Below are 19,960 nucleotides of genomic sequence, written 5' to 3' on the forward strand. Positions count from 1 at the left end.
GTTACAACATTCTATTAATATATAATGTTGAAATAAATATCACACAAAGTCTGTATATCTGTTTTTAGATGTCTTATAAATCTTCTTTTAAAATAGTATTAATGATTTTTATGAATCTTGAGTAAAATTTATGTTAATTATTATTAATCTAATTGTTATTATTTTAAGTAAAAGAATTGCAAGTATTCGCATAACCACGGGATCTCTGTTTGTGTATGAATGCACGGATTTGTTTTTGTTATGAGAGGGACGCCTTAGAAAGCATGGTGTAGGCCACCTGTGGCTCGCATCCAATCCCACGATCGTCGTCGCCCCTAAATCAACACAACAGGTATTTAGTATTTACGATTATAATAAGTAATATTTCTTTATAATAATATTGCAGCAGGTGGTGTAGTGGTAGGACACTCGCCTGGCGTTCCGCGAGCGCTATGTCATGGGTTCGTATCCTGGCCGGGGAGGATTTACTGGGCGCAATTCCTTAACTGTAGCCTCTGTTTAACTCAACAATAAAATGTGTACTTGGATGAAAAAACGATTCTTCGCGGCGGGGATCGTATTCCAGGGACCTGCCCGAAACGCTACTCGTACTAGTGGCTGTACAAGAATGTAAAAACTCTTGTATATATCTCAGGTTAGGGGCTAGGCATTTACACTCTTAGGTCAGCAAACTAGCTAGAAGGTTAGACTATTAGACTCCACTGGTCAATCGGGGCCCTGCATGACTCAGCTTATCCTAACCTAGCCCAGCTTAAACCATCTTAGCATAGTTCATTCTAGCTGTGCATAGTGCTTGCACAGCCTTGCTTATCCTAGTTTACCTCTTCCTAGCCTACCGTAGCCAAGCCTATCCCAGTATACCCTTACCTAGTCTTGCCTAGCCTAACCCTACCTTGCTTTTAAACATGACCAGTCCTTCCTACCCTAGCCAAGCCCTGACCAGCTTAGCCAAGCCAATCCCTGCCTAGATTTAGCATAGCCTTGCCTTTTTATTAATATATAGAGGGTACCACCTCTGGTTGAGTATGTAGGAACCCTCCACTTATAGGGTTGAGGGTTCCATATATATATATATATATATATATATATATATATATATATATATATATATATATATATATATATATATATATATATATATATATATATATATGTCGTACCTAGTAGCCAGAACGCACTTCTCGGCCTACTATGCAATGCCTGATTTGCCTAATAAGCCAAGTTTTCCTGAATTATTATATTTTCCCAATTTTTTTTCTTATGAGATGATAAAGCTACCCATTTCATTATGTATGAGGTCAATATTTTTTTATTGGAGTTAAAATTAACGTAGATATATGACCAAACCTAACCAACCCTACCTAACCTAACCTAACCTATCTTTTTAGGTTAGGTTAGGTTAGGTAGCTGAAAAAGTTAGGTTACGTTTGGTTAGGTAGTCGAAAAACAATTAATTCATGAAATCTTGGCTTATTAGGCAAATCGGGCCTTGCATAGTAGGCAGAGAAGTGCGTTCTGGCTATTAGGTACGACATTATTTATATATATATATATATATATATATATATATATATATATATATATATATATATATATATATATATATATATATATATATATATGTCGTACCTAATAGCCAGAACGCACTTCTCAGCCTACTATTCAAGGCCCGATTTGCCTAATAAGCCAAGTTTTCATGAATTAATGTTTTTTCGTCTACCTAACCTACCTAACCTAACCTAACCTAGCTTTTTTTGGCTACCTAACCTAACCTTACCTATAAATATAGGTTAGGTTAGGTTAGGTAGGGTTGGTTAGGTTCGGTCATATATCTACGTTAATTTTAACTCCAGTAAAAAAAAATTGACCTCATACATAGAGAAAAGGGTTGCTTTATCATTTCATAAGAAAAAAATTATAGTAAATATATTAATTCAGGAAAACTTGGCTTATTAGGCAAATCGGGCCTTGAATAGTAGGCTGAGAAGTGAGTTCTGGCTACTAGGTACGACATATATATATATATATATATATATATATATATATATATATATATATATATATATATATATATATATATATATATATATATATATGTCGTACCTAGTAGCCAGAACTCACTTCTCAGCCTACTATTCAAGGCCCGATTTGCCTAATAAGCCAAGTTTTCCTGAATTAATATATTTACTATAATTTTTTTCTTATGAAATGATAAAGCAACCCTTTTCTCTATGTATGAGGTCAATTTTTTTTTATTGGAGTTAAAATTAACGTAGATATATGACCGAACCTAACCAACCCTACCTAACCTAACCTAACCTATATTTATAGGTAAGGTTAGGTTAGGTAGCCAAAAAAAGCTAGGTTAGGTTAGGTTAGGTAGGTTAGGTAGACGAAAAAACATTAATTCATGAAAACTTGGCTTATTAGGCAAATCGGGCCTTGAATAGTAGGCTGAGAAGTGCGTTCTGGCTATTAGGTACGACATATATATATATATAAATAATGTGTGTGTAAACATGCCACGTGTGTGTATATCACAAAAATTAACACTTGATGAAAAATGTGACAGTGTCAGACCACGGAGGAAGAATTGAAACAGGAATTTCCTTAAGTACTTTCATATATTAATACATCTTCAGAAGGAATAATTTTTTATATAAATTAAATTAAAAAAAAATCATTCCTCCATCGTCTGACACTCATATATATATATATAATATATATATATAATATATATATATAATATATATATAATATATATATATATATATATATATATCTATAGATATATATATATATATATATATATATATATATATATATATATATATATATATATATATATATATATATATATATATATATATATGTCGTACCTAGTAGCCAGAACGCACTTCTCAGCCTACTATGCAAGGCCCAATTTGCCTAATGAGCCAAGTTTTCATGAAATAAATGTTTTTCGACTACCTAACCTACCTAACCTAACCTAACCTAACTTTTTCGGCTACCTAACCTAACCTAGCCTATAAAGATAGGTTAGGTTAGGTTAGGTAGGGTTGGTTAGGTTCGGTCATATATCTACGTTAATTTTAACTCCAATAAAAAAAAATTGACCTCATACATAATGAAATGAGTAGCTTTATCATTTCATAAGAAAAAAATTAGAAAAAATATATTAATTCAGGAAAACTTGGCTTATTAGGCAAATCGGGCCATGTATAGTAGGCTGAGAAGTGCGTTCTGGCTACTAGGTACGACATATATATATATATATATATATATATATATATATATATATATATATATATATATATATATAATGTGTGTGTGTGTACTCACCTAGTTGTGCTTGCGGTGGTTGAGCTCTGGCTCTTTGTCCCGTATGTATGTATTCATATATATATATATATATATATATATATATATATATATATATATATATATATATATATATATATATATATATATATATATGTCGTACCTAGTAGCCAGAACGTACTTCTCAGCCTACTATGCAAGGCCCGATTTGCCTAATAAGCCAAGTTTTCCTGAATTAATATATTTTCTCTAATTTTTTTCTTATGAAATGATAAAGCTACCCATTTCATTATGTATGAGGTCAATTTTTTTTTATTCGAGTTAAAATTAACGTAAATATATGACCGAACCTAACCAACCCTACCTAACCTAACCTAACCTATCTTTATAGGTTAGGTTCGGTTAGGTAGCCGAAAAAGTTAGGTTAGGTTAGGTTAGGTAGGTTAGGTTGTCGAAAAACAATAAATTCATGAAAACTTGGCTTATTAGGCAAATCGGGCCTGGAATAGTTGGCCGAGAAGTGCGTTCTGGTTACTAGGTACGACATATATATATATACATATATATATATATATATATATATGCGAACAAGCCTGTATGGTCCCCAGGACAATATGCAACTGAAAACTCACACCCCAGAAGTGACTCGAACCCATACTGCCAGGAGCAACGCAACTGGTATGTACAGGGACGCCTTAATCCGCTTGACCATCACGACCAGACATAAGGAAGTGATAGCTGAGGCTATTTGACCCACTTCCCGCTGGCACTCGGATGGTAATCTTGGGCATAGCATTTTATCAAATCACCTCATTTTTGGGGCAACACGTGAGGAACACAAATGCGAACAAGCCTGAATGGTCCCCAGGACAATATGCAACTGAAAACTCACACCCCAGAAGTGACTCGAACCCAATACTGCCAGGAGCAACGCAACTGGTATGTACAGGGACGCCTTAATCCGCTTGACCATCACGACCAGACATAAGGAAGTGATAGCCGAGGCTATTTGACCCACTTCCCCGCTGGCACTCGGATGGTAATCTTGGGCATAGCATATGGGTTCGAGTCACTTCTGGGGTGTGAGTTTTCAGTTATATATATATATATATATATATATATATATATATATATATATATATATATATATATATATATATATATATATATATATATATATTTATATATATATATATATATATAATATTAATATTATATATCCTGCCTGAAATGCTGCGTGTACTAGTGGCTTTACAAGATTTTGTGGTTATTCTCTATATCTGGTTCACCTAACAGTAAATAAGTACCTGGGAGTTAGACAGCTGCTATGGGCTGCTTCCTAGGGATGTGTGTGTGTGTTTGTATTCATGTTGAATTTTACAAAGTAGGAAGAGATGTTTGTAAAAAAAAAATCAAATATTTTTGAAAGTATAAGTAGATTTGATATTTTTCTCTAATTGTTTATTTCTGCTGTCTCGCCTCCTTTATAAAATGGCATCATTCTTGCTTTTTTAAGGATATCAGGAAAAGTAAGGCACTCCAGAGATTTGTTGACTCCTTCCTAGTGTTGCCTAGCCCAGCCCAGCCTAGACAAGGCAGGCTGGGCATCCTAGCCTCACGCAGCTTAGCCCCCACCTACATGTAGCATCCCAGTCCATCCTAAGTGATCATTACCTTACTGGCTGTGTTTTCTCTTCAGCCCTGAATGTAATGTGGTGGAACATAAGCAGATACATATCAGGTCTTAGAGAATCTGTACTTCATACATTTCTTAATAATGTCTCACAAATATTTAAATAATTAAACAAAAATTGTATAATAACTTCATATTATTCTTGCAATTTATTTTTGCATTTTTTTTATACAAAATTTACATTTTAAAAGATTACCTCTATTTTTAGATTGATGACTTGAAGACTACAGTGCCATCCACAGCAAATCATGGTCTTAAAATCTCTCCTAGCAATGACGAGACCAATTTTCACAGAGATCAAATTTTTGCTAAGCAGTAGTCACAGGTAAATATATATTATATATATAATATTATATATATAAAATTAACTACTTCATTGCTCAAAGCACCTTTAGACATTCTGAGAGTTGTGCTACTTTATTAATTAATTAATTAAGCTATATTTTAATGTTTTGTAATGTTTTCATTACTTGTTTTGTTTTGAAATATAAATTGTTGAGTTTTGAAACATTTTGACATAAACTATACCTGAATATTTATAAACAAAAAAATACCAGAACAATTGCACTAAGAACTCTTTGCAAAATCAGGTGCTCAGTGCAGTAGTTAAAAACTTAAAAGTTGTACCACCTCTGGTGCAAGATTAGGGACCCATAGCCTCAGAGAAGAAAATAGAGAGTACTCAGAGAAGGCCTTGAATAATAGGCAGGCTGTTTGTGTGTGTTTCGACGGTAAGCTTGCTGACACCAAATGTAGTTACCTAAGTGTAGTTACAGGATTAGAGCTACGCTCGTGGTGTCCCGTCTACCCAGCACTCTTTGTCACATAATGCTTTGAAACTACTGACGGTCTTGGCCGCCACCACCTTCTCACTTAACTTGTTCCAACCGTGTACCACTCTGTATGCGAAAGGAATTTTTTTTATATTTCTTTGGCATCTTTGTTTAGTTAGTTTAAATCTATGACCTTTTGTTCTTGAAGTTCCAGGTCTCGGGAAATCTTCCCTATCGATTTTATCAATTCCTGTTACTATTTTGTACATAGTGATTTTATCACCTCTTTTTGTTGTCTTCTAGTTTTGGCATATTTAATGCCTCTGACCTCTCCACATAGCTCTTGCCCTTTAGTTCTGGGAGCCACTTAGTAGCATGTCTTTGCACCTTTTCCAGTTTGTTGATGTGCTTCTTAAGATATGGGCACCAAACAACCGCTGCATATTCTAGCCTTGGCCGAACAAAACTCGTGAACAATTTCTTTAGTATTTCGCCATCCATGTATTTAAACAAAATTCTGAAGTTAGAAAGCGTGGCATAGGCTCCTCACACAACGTTCTTTATGTGGGCCTCAAGTGATAGTTTTCTATCTAGAATCAACCCTAGACCTCTTTCTTTTATCAGAATTATATAAAGATTTCTCACATAATTTGTAGGTTGTGTGGGATCTATGTTCTATTCCACATTCCATAACATGGCATTTATTCACATTAAATTTCATTTGCCAAGTGGTGCTCCATATACTTATTTTGTCCAGGTCTTCTTGAAGGGCATGACAATCATCTAAATTTCTTATCCATCCCATTATCTTAGCATCATCAGCAAACATGTTTATATAATTCTGTATTCCTACTGGTAGATCATTTATGTAGACAATGAACATTTCTGGTGCATGTACTGTGGTACTCCACTTGTGACACTTCTCCAGTCCGATTGCCTCTGATTACTGCCCTCATTTTTCTATCAGTCAGAAAATTTTTCATCCATGTTAGAAGCTTACCTGTCACCCATCCAAAATTTTCTAGTTTCCAGAACAACCTCTCATGTGGAACTCTGTCGAAAGCCTTTTCTGGGGGGAGCCCCGTCGGCTCCCCGGAGCTATCCCAGGCTGATATGCTAATGTCAGACTTTGGCATCAGTCATGTGTATGGAGTTCTTAGGCCTACCGGGGACCACGGCCAGAACCGGGCCCCCTCAGAGAGGCAAGGGGAGCAATAGCCTATAGAAGCCCCCGTGTAGTTGGAAGCATTCTATGTCTGCCATCGACCGGAACAGGCACCCAGAAAGGTAAGCGCCCCAAAACAAACCCCAATTCTGGTTAAAATTGCTACCTAATACCGAACTAGTGGATAGAACTCCCCAACCGAAAACAAGCAAATTAGTGTGACGTCACACACTGCCGCGCCGCTGTCTGCGCAGCTCCCCCCTCCCCGGGAGGGGGAAGGGGGAGCCCCAGACCCCCCGCGCCGGCTACCCACACCTCAGTTCTTGAGGCTGATGCTATTGGCGGTGGTCGTGTGCTCTGGCTCCGGTGTCGCTACTGCACTGTGCTTTGAGTGTGGTGTTAGTTTTGTGGGTGCGAGAGCCAGGAGTTATCTTCAGTACTCGGGCTGCATGCGCCTAGGGCTGCCTTCCCTAGGTGCCCTGTAAGTACTGCCCTTGGGGCTTGGGGCCACCTTCCACAGGCTCCTCGGGGTCTGCCTCTGCTGGTCCGTTTTACCTTTCGGTTTTTCGGCCGCCTGTTGGGCTCTTGGGTGTTCTGTTCTCCCTTGTTACCGGCAGGTAAGAGGCAGTTTGCACTGGTAGGGGCGCAGGGTGCTGCTCAGCTTGTAATTCCCGACATCGCGGCCGGCTCTGTTCCTTGGGGTTCGCTGTCCTCTTGCGGGGTTTTGTTTTTCTTTTTGTTTTTGCCTGGTGGGGGGTTCTGTCATTTTATTCAGTTTGTTTTTGCCCTTCCACTGTTCTCCTCGGTGGCGCCCCCTGCTAGGTCCCCGTGAGTGTACACGTCCCTGGGGTTCAGCTTTAGAAGTTTGCTTGGTAGTTTTGGGCGCCGGTTTGCAGCACCCTGCCTGGGACTACCTGAGCGCGAGTCCTCTTAAAGTAAACGCTCAGGACCCTGGGAATCCCCTAGGGGGCGCGTGGGTCCGATGGATGTGACCCCGGAGTCCCCACTCGCTGTGTGCGAGTTTGAGGGTTGCTCGGTCCCCTTGTCTCAGGGTGACCCTCATTGTTTTTGCCTCTGCCACGCTGCCTGTTGGGTCGGTGATACTTTCGACCCTGAGTCCTGTGAGTGTTGCTGCTTGCTTGTGACTCAATTTACCCAATCCTCTGATGATTCTCTTCGGGTACAGGCGGCACGTGCGTTGCAGTCTAGGTTTCGTCTGTTGCAACGCGCTCGGTTGGTTGCTTCCCCGGATGCCCCGGGGCTGCCCCGCTTTGCTTTTCGAGACCCGGACTTGGGGGTGGGGGTCGCTTCGATCCTGGTTCAGTCCGCACCTCCTCGTCCTTTCCCTTCTGTTCGTTCTGGTCCCCCGCCCCTGCTTCCGGCCCCGAAGCGTCTGAGGGTTTCGGGGTCGGAGCAGGGGTTACTTGATCTCGAGACTCGGGCAGCTTCGGGGGTTGCCCCTTCCGGGGGGGCGGCAGAGGCATTCGAGTCTTGTCTCCCGGCCGAAGCTTCAGGGTCTGACCAGTGGGCCCCCCTTCCTCCAGCTTTTCCGGCTGCTCCGTCCTTGTCTTGTGGGGTCGGGGCTTGGGGAGAGGACTCGGCCTCGGGTCCTGTGGTGACGGACCTCGAGGCTGGGGAGGGGCTGACTTGGGGGCCTTGGGCCCCGCTGGACCCCGCCTGGGTTTTTCTTCCCACTGAGCGGGGCTTATTGTTACAAGGAGTGGGGTTTTCTTTCCCCCCCTCTGCGTACGAGTTGGATTTGGTGTCGGCCCCTCCCCGGGTACGGTTCCGTGTTCCCCCGGGTACGTCGGTTCCGTCCTTCCGGAGGTTTTCGGCTTATCGCATCCAACCTGGTGTGGTGCGAGCGGCCTTTGCAGCTTACCTCCTGCGTGACCCGGATTATGCCTCGGAAATGGATCCGTCCACGTTCAGGTTTGGGACTTCGTTCCCTTTCTGGCTCCGTTACGAGGTTCCGGAGTCATCCTGGCTAGCAGACTGCCCCTTGTTTGGTCTGGATTCCTGGCATTCCTTCTGTCGTTCCCGCACGCTGGAGTGGCGGGAAGCTTCCACGGTGCTTCAGGTTTTCCTGGGGGGTGAACTTGAGTACCTGAATGAGTGCTTGTTTGCCCCTGCCCTTCCCCGCGATGTGGGCGTTATTCAGCTCCATGTGCAGGTTCCCTCCCTTTCGGCGGCGCTCGTGGCGGAGGACTTGCGCGCTCGGGGCCTTTTGTGTTCGGCCTTGCGGTTCTTTTCCCTCCTGGAGCTGTCTTCGGATTGGCTCGTGGAGGATGTGGGGACGCTTGGGTCCGTCCCGGGGTCCGGCACCTTGTCCTCGGCTGCGCGTTCGTCGGCTGCCTTGTTGAAGCTGTTCACGCCGATTTTGCGGGATGCGGTTTCCCTGTTCTATGCTTCCCGTCTCGCGTGTCGGCAGGCGGTGCTGGGTTCCTCCGTGGAATCTGCTTGGGCTCTGGCTCTTAGGCGTTCTTCACCTTTTTGTCCTCTCCTGTTTGGGGAGTCGGCCGTGGCGCAGTTTATTCAGGCTGCGTCGGCGGCTTGTCGTCCGATGTCGGACTTGTTGGTTTTCCGGGGGTCCCGGGGTGGGTCTTCCCGGAAAGGTCGTGCCAGGGCTCGGGGTTCCTCTCGTCGTGGTAGGCCTCTGGTGTCAGGTTTGGGGTTGGCTCCTCCTGCGGACCCTCCCTCGTCTGGTCAGCGCGGTGTTCGCGCTGTGCGGGGTTCTGGGTCTCGTAGGGGTCGCCGGCCCTTTCGCGGTTTGCCCCTTTGACGGGGCGATGGGGGGGCGGCTTGCGCTGTTCGCCCGCGCCTGGTCCCACGATTCGTGGGCCTTTTGGGTCGTGTCTCGCGGCCTGCGGTGGCGTTGGGTGGCCCCTCCCCCCTTTGGGGGGTCGGGGCTGGCGGGGCAGGCTTCTTCCCCTGCGCTCTGTCGAGTCGTCTTGGAGTGGGTACGCTTGGGCGTCGTCGAAACGACGTCGTCCCTCAGATGGGTTTCCCGTCTGTTTCCGGTTCCGAAACGGGACTGCGCGGACCTGCGGTTCATTCTGGACTTGTCCCGTCTGAACCCCTGGGTTCATTGCCCCTCCTTTCGGATGACTACGCTGTCTCAGGTTCGGCTCCTCTTGGAGCCGGGTGCTTGGATGGTGTCCCTGGACCTCCGGGACGCTTATTGGCATGTCCCGATTCATCCGCGGTTCAGGGACTGGCTCGGTTTTGTAGTGGGGCGTCTGAGTTACCGCTTTCGTTGTCTCCCGTTCGGGTTGAACCTGGCACCTCGCGTGTTCACACGCCTTACACGGGTTGTGGTGGCTCGTTTGCGTCTCCTAGGTGTTCGGGTGTTGGCCTACCTCGACGACTGGCTGGTTTGGGCTCCCAGCCAGTCGGCTTGCTTGCTAGCCAGGGATTTGGTTCTTTCCCAGCTCGCCGGGTTCGGGTTCTTGGTGAACTGGAGGAAGTCCCATCTGGTTCCCTCTCAGGTTCGGACTTGGCTGGGTCTCGTGTGGGACTCTCGGACCGCCTCCTTGTCTCTCCCTCCGGAGTCTCTCCTGCGGCTGCGGTCCCGCCTTCGTCTGTTTCTGGAGGGCCCTCGGGTCACCCGGCGGTTGCTCGAGGGGCTGTGCGGGAGCCTGAACTTCGCGATGGTGGTCTACCCGCCGGGTCGGGTTTGGCTTCGACGGCTGTTCTGGTTCCTTCGGGGTTCCCCCTTCCGCCTCTCTCGCGATCGCAGAGTTCAACCCCCGGGGGCCTTGCGTCGGTTGCTGCGTCACCGGCTTCCTCTTCGGGTTTTTCGGGGTTCAGTGCCTTGGCGCCTACCCGAGCCCTCGCTCGATGTGTACACGGATGCGTCGTCTCTCGGCTGGGGTTTTGTGACCAGTGCTCACCAGGCCGGCCAGGGGCGTTGGGATCCGTCCTTCCGTCGAGCTCACAGTACGGTGCGGGAGTTCGCGGCAGTGTGGTTTGCTCTGGGGAGGATTCGGGTGGCCCGCGGATCGACGATTCGGCTCCATTCGGACTGCTCTCCGGTGGTTCATTGCCTGAACCGCGGGGGTTCGATGCGGTCCTTGTCTCTTTGGGGTTGGTCGCTTCGGGTGACTCGTCTGCTGAGTTCTCGGGGTTTGGCTCTCCTGGCGGTTCACATACGGGGCGTGTCCAACGTCTTGGCCGACGCCCTGTCTCGCTTCGTTCCCCTCTCCACGGAGTGGACGGTCGACGACGAGTCCTTCCGTTGGCTTTGCCAGACGTTCGGGCGCCCCGAGGTGGACCTCTTCGCGTCGGCGTGGTCGCGGCGTCTTCCCGTTTATGCGGCGCCCTTCCCCGATTGCGAAGCCGTCGGGGTCGATGCCTTTCGGCTCGACTGGTCGAGGTGGGGGTTCCTGTACCTCTTTCCCCCAGTTCGGCTGTTGCTCCAGGTCCTGACTCGCTTAGAGACTTACCAGACTTTTAGGGAGCCGGTCGGCCGAGCGGACAGCACGCTGGACTTGTGATCCTGTGGTCCTGGGTTCGATCCCAGGCGCCGGCGAGAAACAATGGGCAGAGTTTCTTTCACCCTATGCCCCTGTTACCTAGCAGTAAAATAGGTACCTGGGTGTTAGTCAGCTGTCACGGGCTGCTTCCTGGGGGTGGAGGCCTGGTCGAGGACCGGGCCGCGGGGACACTAAAAAGCCCCGAAATCATCTCAAGATAACCTCAAGATAACCAGGGGAGAGTTGTCCTTCTGGCCCCTTGGTGGCCGGCCCAGCCTTGGTTTCAGGCGCTGGTTGCTCGGTGTCCGAACCCGAGGGTTTTCCCGCGGCTCCGCCTCTTTCAGCAGATCGGGCCGGTACGTCACGTAGCTGGTTCGATCTTCTCCTCGAGTCTTCGCGTATGGTTTTTTTGACTCGAGTCTATCATCATCTCTATGGTGATCAGGTGGCCTCCTTGTTGGTGTCCCACCTGAGGGCTTCTTCTCGGCGGCAGTATGAAGTTTCCTGGCGGTCCTTCCGTTTCTTTTTGCGTCTTCGTCGTGTTAGCTCCTTGTCTGTTCGGGTGGTCTTGTCCTTCCTCTCTTGGTTGTTTCAGGACCGTCATCTTCTGCCTAACACTGTCGCTTCGTATCGTGCGGCGCTGGCGGAGCCGCTTCAGCTTGCTTTCGGTATCGATGTTACGTCTGCGCCGTTTCGCAAGCTGTCTCGTGCATTGTTTCACCTCCGGCCTGCTCATGCGTCGCCTGAGCCGTCCTGGTCTTTGGACAGAGTGCTCGCTTTCCTTTCATCTCCTCGTTTCGTTGTGGCCCCTTCGGTCCAGGATTGTTTTTCCAAGGCACTTTTCTTGTTGGCTTTGGCCTCTGGGGGTCGGGTAGGGGAGCTTCATGCTCTCCTCCGGCGCAGGGGTTTCTGCTCTTTTGGTCGTGGTGATAGTTTTGTTCGTTTGCAGCCGTCTCCTTCTTTTCTGGCGAAGAATGAGACTGCTGCGTTCCGGAGGGGTCCATGGGTGGTTGATGCTTGGTTGGTCAGGCCGGGGGTGCATCATGTTTTGTGTCCGGTTGCGGCGCTTCGCCGTTATTTGCGCGCCACAGCTTCTGTGTCCGGGGACGCGCTGTGGGTTGATCCGGTTTCCCTTCTTCCCTGTTCGCGGGTTCGGGTCTCTCAGGTCGTCCGCAGGGTTATTAGGTCTAGCCAGCCTGCGGTCTATCCCCGTGCCCATGACGTTCGTAAGTTCGCGGCTCTTGCTGCCGTCTTTCGGAATATGTCTTGGTCTGATATTCGGGCGCGGGGATTTTGGCGGTCGAACAGGGTCCTGGCTGCTCGTTACCTTGTGAATGTCCCTGGCCCTCGTCGGGCCTGTGTTGCTTTGGGTCGGCGGTTGCAGCCAGTTGTCTCGGCTTCGAGTTGAGGGGTGAGCGACGACCGCCTCCCGGGTGAGTCACTCTTTTTCTGTCTGTGGGTAGTTAGCTCCGGGGAGCCGACGGGGCTCCCCCCAGAAAACCAGCGTTGAATGTAATGAAACGCCATTTTCTGGGTGAGTCCCGGAGGCTCCCCGGCATCCCTCCCTCCCTCCGGTCGGCGGTTTTTCGCGTTTTTGACATCCAGCCTCAAGAACTGAGGTGTGGGTAGCCGGCGCGGGGGGTCTGGGGCTCCCCCTTCCCCCTCCCGGGGAGGGGGGAGCTGCGCAGACAGCGGCGCGGCAGTGTGTGACGTCACACTAATTTGCTTGTTTTCGGTTGGGGAGTTCTATCCACTAGTTCGGTATTAGGTAGCAATTTTAACCAGAATAGGGGTTTGTTTTGGGGCGCTTACCTTTCTGGGTGCCTGTTCCGGTCGATGGCAGACATAGAATGCTTCCAACTACACGGGGGCTTCTATAGGCCATTGCTCCCCTTGCCTCTCTGAGGGGGCCCGGTTCTGGCCGTGGTCCCCGGTAGGCCTAAGAACTCCATACACATGACTGATGCCAAAGTCTGACATTAGCATATCAGCCTGGGATAGCTCCGGGGAGCCTCCGGGACTCACCCAGAAAATGGCGTTTCATTACATTCAACGCTGGTTTTTTATGTCTAGATAGATGCAGTCAACCCAACTACCTTTTTCCTTTAAAATCTCTGTGGCTCAATCATAGAAACTGAGTAAATTCGATACACAGGATCTTCCAGATCGAAAACAATACTGTCTGTGTGATATTATATATTTTCTCTCCAGGTGTTCTACCCATTTAGTTTTTATTATTTTTTTTTCAATCTTTTCACTGTTACACTTGTCAATGATTCAGGTCTATAACTGAGAGGGGTGGGGTCTTCCCTGTTGCCACTTTTGTAGATTGGAACTATGTTAGCCTTTTTCCACATGTTTGCTATGACTCCTATACACAGGGATGCCTGAAAGATCAGGTGAAGTGGAAGGCTGAGCTCAGATGCACATTCTCTCAGAACCCATGGTGAAACTCCATCTGGACCAACTGCTTTGTTCTTACTTAGCTCCTTTAGCATATTTTCCACTTCATCTCTAGACACCTCTATACGCTCTATGTTGTTCTCAGAAATTCTTATTGTGTCTGGTTCTCTTAAGATTTCATTTTGTATAAACACACTTTGGAACTTTTGGTTTAATGTTTCACACATTGCATTATCATTTTCTGTGAATCTGTTTCCTATTTTCAACCTCTGGATATTATCCTTTACCTGCAATTTGTTGTTTATGAATTTGTAGAATAGGCCCAGTTCTGTTTTACATTTATCCATTATCCCTTTATAAAAATTTCTTTCTGCCTCTTCCCTTACTGCTGTATAGTTGTTTCTCGCATCTTTGTATCGCTGGTATGATTGGGGGTTTGGCTTCTTTCTATTTTGATACCTGCTTGATGGGGTTCTGCTCTTCTACTCCCAAGCCCGGCCCGAGGCCAGGCTCGACTTGTGAGAGTTTGGTCCACCAGGCTGTTGCTTGGAGCGGCCCGCAGGGCCACATACCCACAACATCCCGGCTGATTCGGAACTTCTCTTAGAAAACAGTCCAGTTTTCTCCTGAAGATGTCCACGGTTGTTCCGGCAGGAACAACCGTGCACCCGTGCTCTGAAGGGGAAAGTGAATACTGAGCAGTACTCGAGACGGGACAACATAAGTGACTTGAAGAGTACAACCATTGTGATGGGATCCCTGGATTTGAAAGTTCTCATAATCCATCCGATCATTTTTCTGGCCGACGCAATATTTGCTTGGTTATGCTCCCTAAACATTAGATCGTCGGACATCATTATTTCCAAATCCTTGACATGCTGTTTTTCTACTATGGGAAGATTCGATTGTGTTTTGTACCCTGTATTATGTTTCAGATCCTCATTTTTGCCATACCTGAAATTTATCACTGTTAAACATCATGTTATTTTCTGCTGCCCAATCGAAAACTTTGTTGACATCTGCTTGTAGTTTTTCAATGTCTTTCATTCCATTTTTGTGTCTTTTGGTTTGTGGCCCTCTCTCAATTTCTGTTGAACCAATCCTGTTTTCTGGCCCTGCATCTCTGTTTTGGTATGAATGTTTGTGTGCCTTCATTGTATATTTTGCAAAATTTGGCATACAATTAATTTACTTCCCTGTCTAGCAACAAGTCTGCCTAATTACTTATTACAAAAAATTTGAAGTTCCCCATAGTGACCTCTCTCTCTTGAAATCAAGTTTATCAACTGTTTCAATGTCCCCATTTTCTGTGTGTGTGTGTTTGAAGGCTAAGCTTGCTGATACCATGTATGTGTGTGTGTGTGTTTGAAGGCTAAGCTTGATGATACCATGTGTGTATTTGGAGGCTAAGCTTGCTGATACCATGTGTGTGTGTGTGTTTGGAGGCTAAGCTTGCTGATACCATGTGTGTGTGTGTGTTTGGAGGCTAAGTTTGCTGATACCATGTGTGTGTGTGTGTGTTTGGAGGCTAAGCTTGCTGATACCATGTGTGTGTGTGTGTGTTTGGAGGTTAAGCTTGCTGATACCATGTGTGTGTGTGTGTGTGTGTGTGTTTAGAGGCTAAGCTTGCTGATACCATGTGTGTGTGTGTATTTGGAGGCTAAGCTTGCTGATACCATGTGTGTGTGTGTATTTGGAGGCTAAGCTTGCTGATACCATGTGTGTGTGTGTGTTTGGAGGCTACGTTTGCTGATACCATGTGTGTGTGTGTGTTTGGAGGCTAAGTTTGCTAACACCGTGTGTGTACTCACCTGTTTAAATAATAATAGGGGTGTGTACCACCTCTGGTGCAATTGTAGGGACCCACAGCCTTGGAGAAAATAAAGAGTATTCAGAGAAGACCTTGTGGATTCTCACTGAACACTAATCTTTTCTTCTCCTACCACCCCTCTTATTTTGTTTTATGCTGTATTCTATTATATATCATATAAATACATAGCCAAATGGCAATATTTATTATGTCTATACAAAAAGAAGACATCCACTTTATTTTTTTTCTCTCCTTTGTTTCTATGTGGATTTTGTTGTGACTAATGATTCTCCTCCTTCCCATCAACAGGTCTTCCTCACTGGGCTTGCTCGGCTTTTGTGTTACTGTGAGGGTGCCATCATCGTTTACCCTTCAAGACTGACTCATGCTGGCATTGCATTTGTGGACTTCCCTTCACAGTAAACAGTCCTTCTCCATATGGTGATTGTCCAGGGCAAGCAGGGTGTGACTGCCATCTTGGAGAAGCAGGGTCTTTTAATATGAAGAATCTTCCGTCTTCTCTACTTACGCCAGCTTGTGCCGGCCTTGCATTCTTGTTACTTCATGGCCCTTGGGCCTTTTTTATTTATTTTACATAATAAATTTTTTTATTAATACCCGTGTTTCACAAGAGATCCTTTACATTTTAAGCACCAATTGTATTGACTAATGTACGTCTTGTAACCTTTAAGACATAAATAGACAAGACAGATAAATGAGTGAATAATACTGAGTGACTAGGTTTGGGCCGGGAACATAGTTCAGTGTCTGGCTTTGGAAGAATGCCTACTGTTTTAGAAACCTTATTGCCATGATCATAATCGTATGGGTTAAAAAGCATTTGTTGTCACTCCTACACTGTGGCTTGTTGAGCTTGAAACCTTTGCTCCTTGTTCGTGTTACATCTGACCTTTTGAAGAAATTGTATGAATCAATATCCTCCAAATTGTTCAGTATTTTAAAGGTTTCGCTCTATTACTCTCTCATTTGCATATAGATTAGATATAGATTTAGATTAGATTTTTTAGTCAGGTAAAGGTACATACATTGCAGATGAGTTACAAAGGGAAAGACAATGACTAGAGTTCACTAGCTCTATTGGAAGAGAAACGTCTGTAAGACAAGTGTGGGCAAAAATTAAGGTAGCTAAGGGGAGCAGAGCCCGGCCTGCGGCTCACAACGACCCCCAGGGTAAGGCTGAAGAACTAATTCACAAGTGGAGTGATGCAGCATCATCCTCCTCCCTCCCTGCAGAAGTAAGCAGGGAACAGCTCCTCCGACATAATGACAGAAGGATTAGGATAACAAGAGCACAATCTAGTGATGACGAGTATGGGGAACCAATTACAGCCAAGGAAGTAAAGGGGGCTATGAAAAGGGTAAAAGTACAGCACCTGGTGAAGATGGCGTCACCTACGACATACTCAATGCACTGTGTGAAGTGTCTGGCAATCCACTACTCCACCTGTTTAACAAGTCATTCCTATGTGGAGTGTTGCCCACACAATGGAAACATGCAATAATGGTCCCAATACCGAAACCCAATGACCCTGGCAATTATAGACCTATCAGTCTCATGTAATGCACTTGGAAGAAGCTTGAAAGGATCATCCTAAACCGACTATTGCACAAAATAGGAAGGTTAGGGGAGGGGTCAATGGATTTGTTAAAGGACGGAGGACAGCAAACTATAGTTAATTACCTTGCTAATGATACAGCTAAGTACTCCCAATAAACTCTCACCTCGGGGCAAAATTTTAAAATTTAAAATACAATACCTAAAGCCACTAATACGCATAGCGTTTCGGGCAAGTATATACGAAGTAAAACCCAAACAAAGAACTGACTCCGTAGGACCCATAAAAGATGAGACTAACAATTTTAAGTTGTATCATAAAAGGGCGGCAAACACTCTCAATGAATACCTAACATCAGTGTTCACACTAGAAAGCTTGAATGACATCCCATCACCAACACAAATGTTTGTTGGAGGTAAGGAGAATGAATTAAGAGAAATACCAATTACACGCGACACAATCAGGAAGAGCATTGACAAACTAAAAGACTCAGAAGCCCAAAGTGTAAATGGATTTAAGTCCCAAGTCGTAAAGGAACTGGCAAATTAATTGGGTGGTTGAAGGTAGGAGCTGCCTCGTATGGGCCGGTGGGCCTTCTGCAGTTGCCTTTGTTCTTGTGTTCTTATGTTGAGTAGCAACATTTGCAAATTTGCAGATGATACAAAAATAGGTAGGGAAATTAACACGGAAGAAGACTCACTATCACTTCAAGTTGATCTAAATAGGGTTTTGAAATGGTCAAAAGATTGACAGGTGCAGTTTAATGCTGATAAATGTAAAGTTTTGAGACTAGGTAATGATGATAGTTACAAGATACGAGCTAGATGGTGTTGAGATTGCGAAGTCGGATTGTGAAAGGGATCTGGGAGTTATGATTAGTAAGAATTTAAAACAAAAGGATCAATGCATGAATGCTCGTAATAAGGCAAATAGGACACTGGGATTTATTAATCGAAGTGTTAGTAACAAGACACCTGGTGTGGTTCTTCAGCTATATCTTGCTCTGGTTAGGCCCCATTTACATTATGCAGTTCAGTTTTGGTCGCCATATTATAGAATGAATATAAATTCACTTGAACGTGTCTAGAGTAGGGTGACTAAGTTAATTCCCCAAAATAGAAATCTTTTATATGAAGAAAGATTAACAAAGCTTAAATTGCATTCACTGGAAAAGCGAAGAGTTAGGGGTGATATGATAGAGGTTTACAAGTGGATGAATGGACATAACAAAGGGGATATTAGTAGGGTATTAAAAGTATCAACACATGACAGAACACAAAACAATGGGTATAAATTGGATAAGTTTAGATTTAGGAAAGACTTGGGTAAATACTGGTTTGGCAACAGGGTTGTTGATTTGTGGAACCAATTACCGCGTAACGTGGTGGAGGTGGGGTCCCTCGATTGTTTCAAGCGCGGGTTGGACATGTATATGAGTGGGTTTGGGTGGTTATAGATAGGAGCTGCCTCGTATGGGCCAATAGGCCTTCTGCAGTTACCTTTATTCTTATGCTCTTAATTCACTATGCTTGCCAGTGAAACTCCTTTTCAGAAAATCGCTGGACCATATGGAATAGTTCCCCTAGTAATAGTTGAAGGTGATGTAGTGATCGAGTAATCCTTATACTCCATTATCTCATCATCATAATGGCATAACTAATTACACAAGCATTAATCCTATCTCTATTTACAGGTAACGGTTTTCCACCCTTCTATATCTTACTGTCAGGTGTCGTCACCGTACACCATCTGGTCACCATTTGGTCCGGGAGACATCTCCCGTCACGCAGGGTGCAGTCGCACCTCCACAGATCTCCAGTATCATCTATTGATACTGGTGATGGCTCAAAAGGGCCACCACTTACGAGCTATTCATGCCTGTGCCACCTTTTGGGTGGCTTCATCTTCATTTTAACACATTTACAAGGGAGACATCTCCCGTCATGCAGGGTGCATTCGCACCTCCACAGATCTCCAGTATCAGCTCTTGATACTGGTAATGGCTTAAAAGGGCCACCACTTTCGGGCTATTTATGCCCGTGCCACCTTTTGGGTTGCTTCATCTTCATCTTAACACATTCATAAGGGAGACATCTCCCGTCATGCAGGGTGCATTCGCACCTCCACAGATCTCCAGTATCAGCTCTTGATTATATTATCAAGATTATATTGATTATATTTTGTTATATTATCATAGCAAATATGGAAGTTGTAGTGAAGGACCTGGTGACTCTAGTGGGAGCCCTGAGGACAGAGTTGGACTCTCTGCGGGAGGAGGTGCGTCAGCTTAAAAAACAACGAGAAGTAACGAAGGAGGAGACCAGCAGTAAAGGGACCTCGTCTTGGAGAGTTGCGAAAGACAGGGGCCTTAAGAAGACTTTGATAAAGCCGCCTTCAAACGCCATAGCAACTTCAAATTCATTTGACGTTTTGGAGGACGAGTGCTGTGGAGAGACTGTGGATCGCGCAAAAGGGAAAGCAACGAAGAGAAAGGAAGCGCAGGCCCCTCAGAAAGTAAAGGAAGTACCTAAGCAAACATTAGTTGTGGGAGATTCCCAGATAAGGTATTTGGATAGAACGTTTTGTGCTAGAGATAGGGGGAACAGGTTAAGGGTTTGCTATCCCGGAGCTGGCATTGGTGATATTATAAACAACATGAATGATATTATGGCTGGTAATGGGAACAATCCCATTATTTGCATTAGCGTGGGAGGAAATGATGTTGGTCGAGTCAGGAGTGAGG

At 45.2% G+C, this 19,960-nt stretch overlaps 1 long non-coding RNA gene across 1 annotated transcript; it reads left to right on the forward strand.

Moving 5' to 3' along the window:
- Positions 1–223: 223 nt before the first annotated feature.
- On the forward strand, positions 224–16,178 carry LOC138365750 (uncharacterized). Its single transcript, XR_011228977.1, has 3 exons — positions 224–331; positions 5,223–5,339; positions 15,950–16,178. It is a non-coding gene; the product is annotated as an uncharacterized lncRNA (long non-coding RNA).
- The last annotated feature ends 3,782 nt before the right edge of the window (positions 16,179–19,960 follow it).

This window comes from Procambarus clarkii, chromosome 17 (assembly GCF_040958095.1).
Source record: "Procambarus clarkii isolate CNS0578487 chromosome 17, FALCON_Pclarkii_2.0, whole genome shotgun sequence".
NCBI lineage: Eukaryota > Metazoa > Arthropoda > Malacostraca > Decapoda > Cambaridae > Procambarus > Procambarus clarkii.